The 16,570-nt window shown below is 36.9% G+C and overlaps 1 pseudogene; it reads right to left on the bottom strand.

Annotated features, from left to right (window-relative positions):
* LOC131302995 (uncharacterized) overlaps nt 1-16,570 on the bottom strand; it is a 41,539-nt pseudogene that overhangs the window by 19,061 nt on the left and 5,908 nt on the right.

The raw sequence follows: 16,570 nt of genomic DNA, 5'->3' as shown, positions 1-16,570 counted from the left end.
CACACTCACGGACGCACACATGTGGCTGGAAAACTATTGAGACCAAATAAACGAATGACAAGTTACCTCTAAAAACGGCTTCACAACACCAGGACGGTTGCTCTTTGGAGAAGCAAACAATGTTTTTTGCCGCAGCACATGATTCTCATCCTCTAAACAGCAAAGCTTCTCCTCAAAACTTGTATTCAGAAAACATATTTTCAAATCAGGAAGGGAACATAAAAGAGGCGCAAATTTTTTTGAAACATACTTAAAAAAGAAAAGAAAAATGCAATGCAATTTTTTGACATCTGGAGGTACTTGTAGCAGTAGGGTAATGGGAACCCACCCCCAAGATACAGGCACTTGAGAACCCACCCCCAAGATTTGAAAAAAAAAAAAAGAAGATACGATAAAGATAATGACAAGAAGAATTGTCAACTGCATGAACTACTTTTAAGGAAAAGACAAAACTAGCTATTAACCTGCTCAGATCTTTAAGCAGTGACAGAACACCTTTGTAACTTCTGCTACAGCTGCGAACATGTTTTTTCAACTTCCCACAACTTTTTCATTGTATCAGTAGTATATTCTTTAGCCTTCACAAGCTCCCGCCCAAGAATTGAATTTTTCTTCTCCTAAGCATTAACGAAATTCTGCAAAGTAACCAAAAAACACTTTCCAAAAGTCAACTTTCATCCATTGAACATGAAACAGTAGTAAAAAAGACTTACAAACAAGTTGTGTAACAACTCTTGGGAAGACCAACTTCCAAGAAGGCTTTGCATAATACTAAGCTAGAAAGATCAATCCATTGGCAAAGCTTAACCATGACATTCAGTCATCATCCTCCATCTTAATACATACTTCTTTTCCAAGTTGATATGTAGGGAAAGATGCTATTAGTTGTAACAAATGTCAACTGCCAGGAAAGAATCCATCCGGTTGTGTTTGATGGACTGGCAAAATAATACAAAAGAAAAAAAATCAAATCAAACGAAAGAGGCGATAGAGTTGGTTGCCTAGATTTACAAGAACATTAAAGCAATCAAGTATATCCCAATGTTACAAACCGACCACCGAGTGGGACCAAGTCCCCAACCAGAACATTGAAGTTCCGAAGACAAACTAAAAAATTGTACCGCTAAATTAATCACAGCGGAATGCAAATATCTGAGTTCATCGTAAATATGCCTTTCATTTACAGAAATATCATCCAGATATGGATAAAACTTGTTACATTCTTTAGATCTTGCTCTAGATAGCAATATAGGTCTTCCCGTTGGTTGGCCATCAACGCATGAATAAAAAAATTACATATAATCTATGAAGCACGGACACCTCTAGAAGTCGAAGTATCGCAGTGTCGGGACACGGGGACACAGCGGGGACACGTATGTGATACGCCACGTGGCGTGTCCCATAATTTAATTTAATTTTTTTATGGGGACACGGGGGGACACTGATGGGGACACGCAGGGGCCAAACTGTAAATTTTTTAAAAAAAATTTAGGGGCCAAACTGTAATTTAAAAAAAAATTGGGGTCAAACTGTAATTTTAAAAAAAATTGGGGCCGAATTGTAATTTTCAAAAATTTTCTATTATGTAAATAAATAAATATACACGTGGCGTGTTCCCCGCCGTGTCCGTATCCCCATTTTTTTAGAATTCTCGTTTTCCCGTGTCCGTATCCTTGTCCGTGCATCGTAGCATATAATCAAGGATATGAATAACGCATTCATGTGCAATCACCTTCAAAGAAGCATTTTCATTTCTTAGGTCGGCCACAACAGCCTTCTCTCCTTCCATAGCTCCAATTGTTTTTGCAGGACTGCAGTCTTGTTGCACTCATTGACTGTGGCCATTTTAGCTGCATCTAAACCAAGTCTCAAAGACTCCACCATCTTCTGAAGTTTTGATATTTCAAATTTTCAATTGATTTAACCTCTTCATTAGACAGTTGCATCCCAGGATATTATCATTACAAAAGCCTTGCGTAGCCACTTGAACGTTACAATATAACAATCAACTCGCAAACAATGAAGAAAAAAAACATAACTGAAGGACACAGAAAACTCAAGTGAAATCATAAAAATAATTTCAATGTTGCTAACCTGTAATTTTTTTTCCAGCTGAAGCCTCCATGTGTGATCTTCTAACTGCTACTCAACCTTAGTCTTTGCCAAAAGCAAGGCACCTGTCTCATTAGCCTCCTGTAGACAATAAGTGCATTAAAAAAAAAGGTAATACCTCAACAATTGATAGCAAAGGATTGACACCACGGAAAATTATGTAGATGTTTCATGCATTAACTATAAAACTAATGCATGATCACCACAGTATTTCTCAAACAGCGCACTTGCAAAGTAGATGTATTTAATCAAAATGTTCTCTCATTTCTCTGCTATCAAACATAATCACCAGAAGACCCGTATTCTAAGGTAATATTAAAAAAGTAGCTCAAACTTGAAACCATCCACCAAAGCCACCTCCAAAAGTTACTCTTGCATCCATAAATTACTCCCCCAGTCCATTTTGTTTGTCTATCTTTACATAGTCGTGTACTGGATCACAAAGTAATACATTACGCGAGCAATTCTTTAATTTTTTTCACCAATCGAAAGATCTCAACCAGTTCTTTTATCGGTAGCAATAAAAATAAAAAATAAAAATTCACAAAAATTAATTACCTCAATTGACAGTAAGAACATTTGTATCATCAAATTACTATGTTCATGAAAATAATGGAGAAACAAAAAAAACCCAGAGCTACAGGCATACCATTTCAAACTCATACGAATATTTTTTGGCATTATTTCATTTTAATTAGGTAATCTTACAATAGCTTATAGCAACCAAAGACTAATCTGATTTGCAGAAGAAAAAAGATAACGGAGTTCATTTCCACCCATCAACACAACTAGATTCAAATTTCTCGAACACTGCATTTTCAGTTTAGAGGGTAAATTGGTGTCACGAACTAACATCAAGTACTTAATGCATAAAATGAGTTCTGAATCGTTATGTAATAAATTTAATATGGTACAACATGTGTGCGTGACCATCTAAAGACACCAGAAGCATATCTCACGCCCTCGTTCAAACATTGATTGTCTAACAATGGTAGTCTACAAATTTAGAACAGTTAGCGTAATGTAGCAGCCTCAAGCAATGCGGAAAAGATCAATCAAATACACGAATCATAAAAAATTGAGATTCCAAAGCTCCCCACCTCACTCCCCCCTCCAATAACTAAATGAATACCTAAACAAATGCAAACTATTATGCTACAGGTCCAGAACTTCCCACATAGGCCCTCCATTCCCACGCTAGTTAAAGTTTCCTTCTAATTTTCCTACCCCTTGGCACTAGGTTTAAACAACTTGATATCATTGCCCACAGACAAGACTAGACTGAATTAAAAGTGAAAACCATCTACAATAAAGTTCACCTGCTTAAGCCTCTGAAGCTCTCTTTCTGCCAATTTTTTCCTCCAAAAACATTGTATTGCTATGATATTAGTTTGGTAACGTCGGAAAGCAGAACGGACCTTGCACATTCTCCAATGGGACTATGGATTGCACCATGTCAGTAAGGGATAAAAATAAAAAAAAAGGCAAAAGAGGAGTTAAATACTGCAGATAAAATACTTCCAGGCAATGAAAGAGAAAGTTACCTGACAAGCAAAAACCAAAAATATAGGGAAATGATATTCACTTTGTTTGGTTTAGATTTTAGAAAGTTATTTTTGAGAGTTGGAGTGGTAATGAGTGGAGAGAGATAGAGAGAAAGATTTATTGAAAACTGTGCCGAGAGTTGAGAGTTACTCTCAAAAAGTCCATCCAAGCAAAGTGATTGGCACTCCAAAAATTGTTGCAGGCACTCCAAAATCAGTGTAATTCCAAAGCCATTTTCTTTTGTTTTTGGAGTGCCTGCATCAATTTTGGGAGTGCCAATATCATTTCCCAAAATATATGATGTAATTCATGAATTGTTTTTTTGTATAATCCAATGCCATTAAAACTTAGATGCAGAATGCCACGTGAACAACTTTGCATCCATGAACCAGGGCATGCTAATTGAATTGTATCTAATCCTACATTCTTTTATAAAGTGCAGTTAACCATAACTAACTTAAACACAAGCTATATTAATCATGGCATATGGTATTGCAAGGCATACAATTATCTTCAATAAAAAGAAAGAAAATGTAGATTTGTTTTAATAAAACCCTTCACCATAGGCGATCTAAAACATACAAAAGACATTGTGCGTGTTTAAGAGAAATTATTTTTACAGATTTTGAAACTCTAGCTTTCACAATCAGTTTGGAGTGTACATAAAAAATTACAGATAAAAGATTCTCAAATTTTGAAGATTTTGAAAAGCTAAAAAATGAATGAAATTAGGAAAACCCAGAAGCTGGGTTTGATTAGCTTTTTTTGCTTTCCAAATCAGATTTTAAGTTTTTAAGTTTAGTTTCATAAAAATTGATTTTTCAGCTTTTTGAAGTAAACATTACCACCTTTTACTGCAGCTTAATCAAAATTTGATAGATATGGTACACATGTTTATCTAATCTAGTAAAATCTAAAATCTAGAATCTACAGCAAAATCGAAAGCTAGAATCTAAAATTTGTATCCACAACTATCGCAAACACGGACATCGCAAACACGGACATTATCGGGCATGCAACAGTAGAGAGGCCTTAATTAAGCAGGGAAATGAATCATTTATATTCAAGGAAACATATGGGAAGTAATACATCATGGAACTTCCGGACATCAAAATCAAGTTCACCTGAATTAATATGGCAGCTTTGTGTTCATTTCTATGTAAAAACATTTTCCGAGTCAAGAAACCACAGATGTTGGATTGTATGAGTACAGTGGAAAAGCAAAGCTCCGTATATGCACCCACTAACAGCCATCTGCGGACATATTTCTGTATTGAAATAGTAGATGAAGTCTCCCTTTTTTCTGAATACCTTTTTTGAGCAAGACAGCCTGGAAACATACAAACATTTTCAACACTCTAAGAGTGCCACCCAATGCTAAATCTGAAGCAAAACAATACAAAGACACAGAAAAACAACACCACCCTCAATTCCAAACAGTTCCAATGATGTAAAAAGACGTACCTTGGAATTAAAAAATTATATCCATGAAGCAAGCTTTCATAAGGAACTCTACGCAAACTTCCACAAAAAAACATAAAACGACACCTCTTCTGCATAAGGAGCTCAATAGCTGCAACTTATCAGTTTCCATTCCTCGCCAATATCAAGCTAAAGACCTCCTAAGCGAATTACTGGTGGAGATAGTTCAATGAATTGTTTCTGAGAGAAAATTATGGAAGTTCCAACTACCATAGTAACTTCCTGAAATTCGCAATTCATATTCTTAAAGAACTCTTTAGCCGGAACTCAATGGGTAATTCCATACAGACTCTACTTATTGATTGGACCAATATTATTCAGGTTTTCTGACACAGTAGTTCAAGTAACACAGTTATGAGCATGGGCCTCCCCAACACCGACACTACGACATGACTTAGGCAGCATTTTTCTAAACTTATAAGTCTAAAAATTATTTTGGTATTTTTTACTTTTCGTAACTTTTATTTAACTTTTCGACGTAATTTTTGGGGTTAATCGTTCGTCTCGGGCCGTACTCCAATTTAGGCGGGCTATGCATGGGATACGAGCCAATTCATATGAGTAGCTAAGAGGGTAGCCTTCTAAGCTTTTGTACAAGCTCGTAATGGAGGACGTGATCCCGCTCGTGAAGACAATGAAGTGATCCTCCTCGTAGAGTCCCAAACCAGCTGCTGCTTGCCGAGTATGGAAGGAATATGGACGGATGTTGAAAAAATTCAAATAAGAGGGCACTTTAGACAAATAAGACAACTGTTTGATACTTTGTTCGTCTTTAGCGAACTGTTTTTTGCTTTTGGTCATAATTTTGTACTTTTTAGACTTCTCTCGTCGAAATGGATGATTAATCAAAAAAATACCACGCAAATCTAACAAAAATTCAGAAAAGACTAATAAAACACACAAAACGAAGAAATTAATTAAGTTTACAAGACCCCACCCTTATTTCTTATGATAACGAAGCCATTGAATAATTGCAACATAAAACCTAACTATCAAATCATGCCAGCAAGACGATAAAACAGTCCGCTGCTAGGCCTGCTATCTTTAGAGAGGGGTTATGGAAAAGTGTCCCGCTTTGGAGAAAGCTTGGGCAAGTGAGCCTTCATTAGATAATCTATCCCAAATTTTCATTGATTAGTTCACTGCAATCAATGTTTCTGTCGCTTCCATGGCACTTTCTTATGTCGCTTTAAACTCGTGTAAGTGGAACTCTTTTAGAAATCTCAGATCAGGAACTGATTGGAGTGCCGCCTTAGATGGCAATTCTTTTTCTGGCACTTTACTCGCATGAATAGCACTTGCCCAAGGACGGCCAAGAAGATATCACAAGAAACAACTTTTGAATAATGATTACCCATTATGATTCCTCTAAACACCACTCAAAGACTGGAAAAATAAATAATTCCCTCAGTGTGGGTGTGGTTCAATGGCAAAATTTCCTATTTTAATGAAAGAGTTACAAAACACATTCATTGGGCTCTCAACGATAACAAGTGTTTGAGAGAGAAGAAAAGTGTTACCAAACCAAATCAAGCCTTGTGTCCCAATTAATTGGGGTCGGCTACGTGAATCCTATTTTTCCATTGAGTTATTATGTTCAGGACTACCTCTTCACTTATATTTAGTAAGACCAAATCCTTCTGTATCACAGTTATCCAAAATCAGTTTAGGTATTCCTCTTCCCCTAGCCCTACTATCCACCACTATCATATCTCTCTTATTGATACTGCGGATACAGGTCTATGGTTAATGTCCAAACCACCTTAATGTATTTTCTCTCAACTTATCTTATATAGGTACAACTCCTACCATCACCCAAATAGTTTGTTTCTAATTCTATCTCTCCTAGTCTTACCACACATCCACCTCAATATCCTAATTCTATCTCTCCATCCCGTGTACCATCGTTGGTCATATAGCAATTCTATAAAATTTATTTGGCCACCCAACAATTTATATCAAGCAATCTAACAAACAGTTGGTCCATATAGACTTCCTCTAGAAGCTCCCATGAAGGTAGGCTTTTTTAACATCCAACTGAAACAATGGCCAACCAAGATTGGCCGCAAAAGAGATAAGAAGACAAACAGAACCAAGCTTGCCAACAGGAGAGAAAGTCTCCGCATAATCAACACCATGTGTTTTGAGTACAACCTTTAGCAACAAGGTGAGCTTTGTAGCACTAGACAGACCCATCAGAATGGTACTTGACAGTGAACACCTAATGACACCCAACGGTGGTTTTTCAAGACAGAATACCACCTCCCAAACGTCGTCGTGATGAAGGGCAGACATTTCATCCTCCATAGTTGTCCCTCACTCAGAAATAGACAAGGAATAGAAAATTCTCACTATTTTTACTTAATTGTTCATTTTTTTCAAGTACAAGGTCACCATTGAACCACAAAAAAATTAGTATATGCAAGCTGAAAATTCAGTTTTATCAAAAAGTTTAGATAGAGGACGCAAAAACTTTTCATATTTCACCATTCTAATTATGATATATAAATGTCAGGTATAAGGTTTTCTATAGCACTGAGAAGTTCTCAGTAAATTGACAAATTGCAAGCTGAAAGAATGTTGTTTTTGTCCAAAAAAGAGCAGGAAACAAAGAAAGTTTATACCATTATCATATTCATGGCCAATACAAAATTCTCACTTTTGTCATTCATTGAAGAATCAGAAAAGTTTCAGTAATGCAAAATCGAATCCTCTAGATTAGTAATCAAAAACCCTCAAGAAACTAATGGTAATAATAAACAGATTCCAACCCTATATATAATGTTCATTTCTCAAATGAATTTGTGAAATTTTACACCATGAAATAACCTTCAAAAGAGATGAACAAAATTCGCCACTTTTTGAAATCTGTAGTTTATTGAGCAGATTAAATCTCAAATGTCATTTGAATTATGAGGACCCAGAGAAATCTATGAAGCGATGTCCCACATCGCGGACATCGCTTTTGGGGTAATATGAAGTATATAACCGTGAGGGCACCCTCACTTCATGAGCTACCTTTTGGGGTGAGTTCTACCCAAGACCGTGTAAGTTTGTAACATGGTATCAAAACTAGCTTTTGGGGTGAGCGTTGGGAAGTCAGCTCTATGCAACCATATATTTTTCCGCAAGAGAATAATACATTGAGCAAGTTTAGCTAAGGAATAATGCGGTGAAGGATGGAGGATGGATAGGGCGCTGGCTATGGTGTTGATGAAGATTATTGGGAAAAATTTTACTAAGGGCTAGATTTAGCAATTGTTGAAGATAAGGGCATTTTAGGATTAGATTAATTTGTTTAAATGACTCTAAAAAGAAATTAGGGCTAGAGAAAATTTATTTGGGTTCATCTAGAACCACTCAATACTTATCAAGGTACTTCTCTTACCATAAGCAGCTAATAGAGGAGTGGGTAGCTAAGCACCCTATTTATAAAGCACGTATAAAAAGACGACCACTGAAATTAATCAAATTTTGGCGGACAGCATACACAGATCTTTGAATCTAAGAGAACAACTATAACAAGGAAATGCCAGAATGCAATGACCATTTTTTTTTTTTTTTAAGAACAGTGCACAACAACTAAGAGACATTGGAGGACAACGATGAGGGGAGAATGGTGCAGTTACATTAACATAAATCATGTACAAGAAGTTGCTTAGGAAGAGTTTCAGACAAACCAAACAACCCAAACCAAGCCTTAAGTCCCAATCAATTGGGTCAGCCACATAATTTTGTTTTCTCCATTGAGCTCTGTCGAGGCCATTGATATCCAGAAAACTAAGACCCTTCCGACCTACCGCCTGGTCCGCCTCTAAAGTCAATTTTGGTTTACCCCTTTCTTTAGAGCTACCATATACCATAACCATAGCACTCCACCTAAACTGCTTCGACCGATCTACAATAGACATGTCCCAACCACCTTTTCTCTCTTCTTATCTCCTAACGGTGCTAAACATTCTCATTCCACTTACACTCATCTTACTCGCAAAAAGAAATATATGACAAGTTACGAAGAAATAGAAAACCTAAATGAAATAATAACAACTATGAATGCATACGCAAGACTTCAGATGTGAACTAAAAAAGAGAAGAAAACCTCTGCAGCATGCTTATAGGGAAACTGCAGCAACCCTGGTTGACACAAAATCCCTGCGTGCAACAAAAGTCCGCAATCGTCCCTGAATACACTTTGTAGCATTATCCAAAACCTCAGCTCATGAATCCAAAACTCCAATCTGACCAGCCCTAAGAAAAACTTTACTTTGGTCTTTCCCAACTACAAAAGTAAGAAAGGAACACCCAAAGATATAAAAATACAACGGTTTGCCCCATAATAAACAAGAAACCTTACAATGGAAAAATCAAGAAACTGAACATGAAAGGACTCCATACAAAAGCATACCTGATAATTCTCAAGCTTTAATTTCTTAAGTATCTTCTCCATTACTGTTTTCTCATTGTAACTATTACCATGTCAATAGGGGAAAAAATGAGAGAGAGAGAGAGAGAGAGAACACCACAAAATTTTAAGGGGAACATACCTAAACAGACAAACAAGATATTAGTAAGAAACAAGTAATTCTCCCCCCATCCAAAATAGTCACCACAAAGTATATGAAAGTATCACATTGCAATAGACAACATAAATTGCAACTATGGATGGATCCAGATAAGTGTCTCTGCTTGAATACTCACTCCCAACTACTGTCTACTGATTATTGGCTATATGGTCCTTTTATAAAGTAGTTCCCAATGACAGACGTAGGTTCATTTTTCCTTTCCTCTATCTTATTTGTCCTCTTTATTTCATGTCCTGGAGGAGGGGCTAGCAATGTAAATTTTGAAGAATCTATCCAACATTGTGAAACCCTCTAGGTCTTTTGGAGCTTCCAATGCTACGGAGGAACAACTTATCTAAAATAGAAGGGGGTAAGGAAGCAAAGCTTACAAGGCCTTAACAACTATAGTCACGCACTCACTGCTAGACAAACACAAGCATCAAGTAGCCTTTTCGGTCAAAAAATAAGTGTGTGGTAGTGTCATCGAACGGTATTTTGGTAACTCTACTAGATTATGACCTTGAACAGTAGGGTTGTTCAAAGGCCATCATAAACCCACTAGTAATATGAAATTGCATTCAGATACATTAATCAATATTCTCTTCATTCCATGTAGCCATCGTTTTAATTCACGTTCAAGCTGTGCACTTATAACTAGGTCCACTAACATGACTTATTCAAATATATGCATTTATAACGAGCTCCATTAATGTGACTTATTCAATGTACACATCTACTATTAAGTTCATTTAAGGACATTTAGGTTCATTCTACCTAGACTCCTCTTGCATGGCTTGTATACATGGAAGTAATTTTTTAATATAACAGTTGACAGTTGAATTTGAGTTAATGAGGTTGTGTCCTTTGCTACAGGCGTTGCGGTCCTTGCAAAGTTGCGTAAACCTTGTGAGAGTGAAGCAAACTTTCTCTTTCTTCTTTGTTTGCAAACATACTGCAAATATTAACGTTATTCCCTAACCAAAACCAACATGATTCCTATCGTGGGAAGCAATATCACATTTTCCTAAAGTTTTCCTACATCACTTTGGCACCAAGGCTTCAAAATCTTCCATCCTTAAAATCGATATATAAATTACAATGGTGACAAAATAGTGAACAAATTTTGAAGGTTGAAGACCTTTCCAAAGGCTTCATCAGAAATGCATTGCAACATTAAAGATTGAAATTGATACAGTAGGAACTGACGTTGCAGCATAAAATGAGAACAAGGGATCAAACCATCAATAGAAGATTGGCATCTTTCGTCCGAGGTCAAAATCCTGTTGGAAAGGGCACCAAAACATCGTGTACTACCTTTCCCTTAGTTTCAACTACTTTGGCTAATTCAAGTAATATCTCATGGGTTGCCAATACACCCTCATCTGGGATTCTAGGTTCTGGAACTAGCTCACATATATCTGATAATCCATTACTTCACTCGGATTGCATCCTAACCAACTTTATGTTAACGGAGCCAATGGTTCTTCTAGAACCGTTAGTGAACAAGGTACTTCAAAAGTAGGAAGCGATACCTCACGTTATACAAACTTGTCCTACATAAGTGTTCATCCATCAAGAAAAATCTTGTGTCATCTTCATAAAAATCAACAGCTATATAAGCTTTCTACCTGTCCCCTCTTTATTACCCTACCCTCTACCAATGCTAGGCGTCCAGTTTAAGAAGAGGAGGGTGATTATGATCAGTGATTTTTTCCCTCTTTCATCATGTGAGTACAGTGTTATGCATGGAGGATGCATGTAAATTGATCACCAGATTGGACAGCAATTGATCTCCTATAGCAGTTGTCCAACTACAAAACAAAAAAAAAAGGTAGCGAACTAGATTACCATCGTCTAATGCGAAACCAAGACATCTAGTCCTACTATGAGACATGCAGGAAGGTTAAAATTGTAGTTCAACATTACAACAATAGACCATGAAAGAGGCTATTCTAGAGCATTCAAAAGGTAAAAAAACTGAAATTCAGGATACAAAATGATTACTTGGGGAAGACCGTTACTCACGATCATGCCAGATACAAAAGACCCCATCAAAATTCATCAACCATAAAAAGTAAAGATACTAAAGAAAAAACAAGCATCTGTAACTTCATTCTCAGTAAATCGGCAAGTCCGACCTATGTTCCAAAAGCTACATCAAAGTTTACGTAACAGGCTAGCGCCACAAGAGAGCAAATAGTAGTGTAATGATACCCAATGCATTACTTATAAGGGTATTTGGGTCATGAATTAATCATGGGTGTATCCTCCTATATAACCAAATAAAACACAGCAAAGAGTATGCTAAAAGTATTGTGCACCGGGGTATATTCGCTGTGGCTACTTACAAACTAAGCTTGCCAACCGAAATACTATTATTGCCAAGCAAAAGATTAAAATATTAACATCGAACTGTCAAATGAAAAAATCAACCGGAAAAGGGAGAATGAAACATGAATAAAATAATCAAATAATCCAGTACCAATACCTCGGATAAACAATACAAACAAACCCACCTTCCATCTATAACATCGAGAGCTATCAGTCCAAAATGATCCACAAACTCACGATATGTCTTCCGAGTGGGATAACCAGCCAAACTTATGCGAACAGCATCTAAAACACCCTGAAGAAACCACGATAACAACAATAAAAAGACCCTACATGTAACACTAAGCACCCTTAATGTAAGGACTTAAATAACTCCATAACTGAATTGAGGCTACTAACCAGTTATTGAGGAATATTCACCAGCACAATTCAAGCATATCTGGGACAAGTTCATAATAGATTATGAAAGAAGTAGTTTCGCAATTCCAACTACCAATCTTATGCTAAAGGTAGCCCAAACTATATCACTAATTTCATAATAACATTCTCTCCAAGCATCAATATGCATGCAGTTAACAAAAAATGACCGGAGAAAGAGGCAAACTTGCCTAAGCCTTCTACCAATTCCAATTATGCCGACATTTTAGTGTTCTGAACTTCAAATCTCGAACAAATATGCAGAAACAAAGATTACATGTACCGGTTCAAGAAACAACAAAAATTGGTCCTTTCAAAGCATAGAAAAAGTGACAATCAAACCATGAGAGTCCTATTCAGTTGCTGCCCGTTAGCAATTCAAAGTTGAAAAAATGCAAACAAATGAACAACGTACACAATTTCTCACATGACATATATAAAACATAATTTCTAAACATTACACCAAGCATCTTGAAAGGCCAGCAGTCTAACAAGCCAATATATGACTTAATGTCTTAACATTACACCAAGCATAAGGGCAATTTACAAAACTTACAACAAAACACCTTAAAAAATAATAATAATAATCTTACAACAAAAGGTTAAATTCCTAAAACAAAGGAACATTCATGAATGTGCCAAACTGATTTTACATGTGAATGAGAAGTGAGATGTGAGTGTTTTACCTTTTGAGAGAGGTTAGCCCTTTGAGAGAGAATAGTGTGAATCCCTGTATGGCCTGAGAAGAAGTCCCATTAGAATTAGGGAATTGATTTTGCCACTTCCCTTTTTGTTAATGCCACTCCCCTTCTCTCACAAAACAAATCATCTTATATAGACACAAAGGGGAGTGGCATTAACAAAAAGGGGAGTGGCAAAATCACTCCCCTAGAATCAAGGAAAAAGTTATATTGCTTATAAAAGCAAATATCATCAAGAAACAGATGTAAGGATTGGAAAGTAAGAAAAATTTATCCCCTAAATCAGTGCTTACAAGTCTCCTAAGCTAGCAAAGTTCATCAATATTTTAAGGGGATTAAACTCTTGTTCGAGCAGCCATTCTCATTCCCTCAACGCATGTAATCACCATGCAGGGAAGAATCTGAGAGTAAGTGCATAATAAAAAGCATATGAATTAACAGGAAACTCAAGTACGTGTTAGAGCATCTCCAACCCACTAGTCACATGTGCCTTGTTAGCAAAAATGGCAAGCCCAGCCCACTTCACTCAAATGGGCTCTCTATATGGCTAGGCATGCCTCAACCCAATTTCACTAGCTACATTTACCCAGCCTGGTGAGTCTAGGCAAATGCTAAGGAGGGCCCACATTACATCATTTCACTCTACAAAGTAGTAATCCACCCTTGAGTTTTGAATTTGATTCCCTACATTTTTCTCAACTCGTTTGGGTGGGATAGCAAAAGATAAGAGTAGGATTTTACGTAGATGGAAAGTGAATAAGCAAAATAAAGAATCTACTTGTACTTTTGATCTGGCAAAATTAAGAGTAGGGTTGGAAATGCTCTTATTTAGCTCAAAAGTTTGGGAAAGAATCTACTTATACTTTTGATTAGCCAAAATAAAGAGTAGGGTTGGAAATGCTCTTATTTAGCCCAAAAGTTTGGGTGGATAGCAAAACCAGAGAGTGGGATAGGAGTATGTAGTTGTAGATGAAAAAGGTGAATAGGCAAAATAAATAATGCACTTCTTTTGTACTTCTTATTAGGCGAAATAACGAGTAGGGTTTAATTTAGTCCTCCATAGAAGTACATAGCTCCTTCACAGTTTTAGTCAGGTACCACGGCTCAACGGCCCTACATATGGACAAACTCACTCTTCCCGAAAAGAGTAGCTGATGATACAAAAGAGAGAACCGATTCTCACACTCACTTTTATACCTTCCCTACTTTTTTGTCTTTGGTCATGTTACCCTGTCATGGATGGAAAATTGAACAAATGCAATGGGAATATTTTAAATTGACAAGGACAAAAACTTAGACACAAAAAAGAGTGTGGGGACCACTAAGATCAGCGTTCACCATGGAATCACGGCCAAATAAAATTTCGCATATTTAGACTGAGTAGCAACTTTCATAAGCGTAGGGCAGTAGCCATTATAGTAAATATTCAGCTGGCACATGAACTGCTTTGAACAAAAGTTAGTACTGACTAAGATTAGTCTATTTAAACTTTAAAGCAACTCCCAAATCAGACAATAAAGTCACGAATCCTTCTCCCCAAAAGTGATCCAACATGAACTTATATTTACAGCCACAAATGCATACAGAATGTATCTAGATCTGGCTACCATCATTCACAAAACAGAAACCTTGATCAACAAGTACCCTGAAAGAGCCCCACTACTAACCTGAAATTATCAGAGCTGAAGAAAGGGGAATCCTCAGGCATGTCCATTAACTTGAAGAAATCCAGAGGACTGATCTCTTTCGCACAAGTATGTATACAAAGCAGAGTGCCGGGTGTTTTAACTTCCATAAAATGATGCCACTGCTACACGGGAAATGGTTATTTTCTTTGTGAAACCAAACAACAAAATCACATGTTATATGGAACAACGGTGAACACAGTCATACCTGAGAATCCTGAATTCTTCCAGGTTTTCTGTACATTGCTGCCATCAGCAAGGTATGAATGAAAGTAATGGCCTCAGAACAGAACTTTCGAGATTGTTTAGTGACCTGCAGGCAACATAGTCAAAATGAACCTTGTGCGTACATAAATCAAAGGAAATAGCTATATTTGTTTGAAATATATGTGTTGGTGCTTGAATATCAAATTGTCAACATCTGTCAACATTTGTTTTCACATAATAAGATTATTTGGACTGATGCAAACAGTTGAAAACGAAATGAGGTGTATAGCAGTAGTAGTAGGGGTAGGGGTAGGGGTAGGGGCAGTTAGTAACTAATAGCGGAACTACTCTTCTAATTCAAACAACAGCTATATACCAGCCTGTGCAATACCACGACAGAAATAGATTAAGGAACTTGATCTTGCACAATAGAACTTTAACTTTCCCAAACAAATTTGGAGCGCTTAAAATAGGCAATAAATTGATCCACATACTAAAAACAAATGTTGAAATTATATGTAGGAAAGATTAGACGATTTACTATGCCCTACAATCCAAACTTGGGATATCTGAAAATAAATGTTAATAAAAATCAGTAATTTTACATCACTGTGACAAGAAAAAACCATCATCAATGGTCAAACTATAACAGAAAGAATACCTACCACAACACAACAGCGGGGGGGGGGGGGGGGGGGGGGTGGTGGCGAGGGGGGGAACACTGCAAGAGGAGCAAATGCTCCAGCAACACGTTTACTGTTAAATGATATTGAGCATCCAGTTTGGCTGAGACTCTGTAGGAAGGAAACGTTAAAAGAGTCTTGAATGCACTTACAGAGAGGACCATAGAGTAGAGAAAGGAACCAAGTGCAATATCCCGCCCAGACATAATGGGACAACGCATCAAATATTCACACATCAACAATACCGCTGGGGTCATGACAGCATGTTGAAAATCAGACCATGGAAATATCATAGACCAAAGCCTAGAAATAATGTTTTCAGAGACGGCCAACAGCTTTTTTCTGCGAAGAAGAGGATGTTTGTTAAGAGGAATACCTCAACAACAGAAAAACTTCCCATAGTGTAGTCAGAAGCACCAGGCCACAAAAGGTCTAAACTAAACTACAGCTAACCTGGATTCTTGACATCCCCACAGAACTGTGTTCAAGTCCAGAGTAGGCGTTGACGAGCACAAATGGTGTCAAAGTATGGAATCTCCCCACTCATCTCTATCAATGGCTTGACAAGCAAATTTAATAACTTGAAATGCAATGGTCTTTTATTTGCTGTATCAGCAAAAAACTGCAGCAGAACGCCATAAAACATCTGAAAAGGAACAGACTCGGTTGACAACAATATTTGCATGAATGAAAACAAACATAAAGATAGTACATAATCAATGGCTCCCCAAATGAACTCACTAAATTTTCCCTTGCCGATATAACACATTACATGCAAAACAAGGTAACACTAAAGCATTATTATCAAGTTTCCCACTTCTTTTAAGAAACTATTCCATATTATA

This window comes from Rhododendron vialii, chromosome 10a (assembly GCF_030253575.1).
Source record: "Rhododendron vialii isolate Sample 1 chromosome 10a, ASM3025357v1".
Lineage (NCBI taxonomy): Eukaryota > Viridiplantae > Streptophyta > Magnoliopsida > Ericales > Ericaceae > Rhododendron > Rhododendron vialii.
This window is presented reverse-complemented; position numbering and strand designations above follow the sequence as displayed.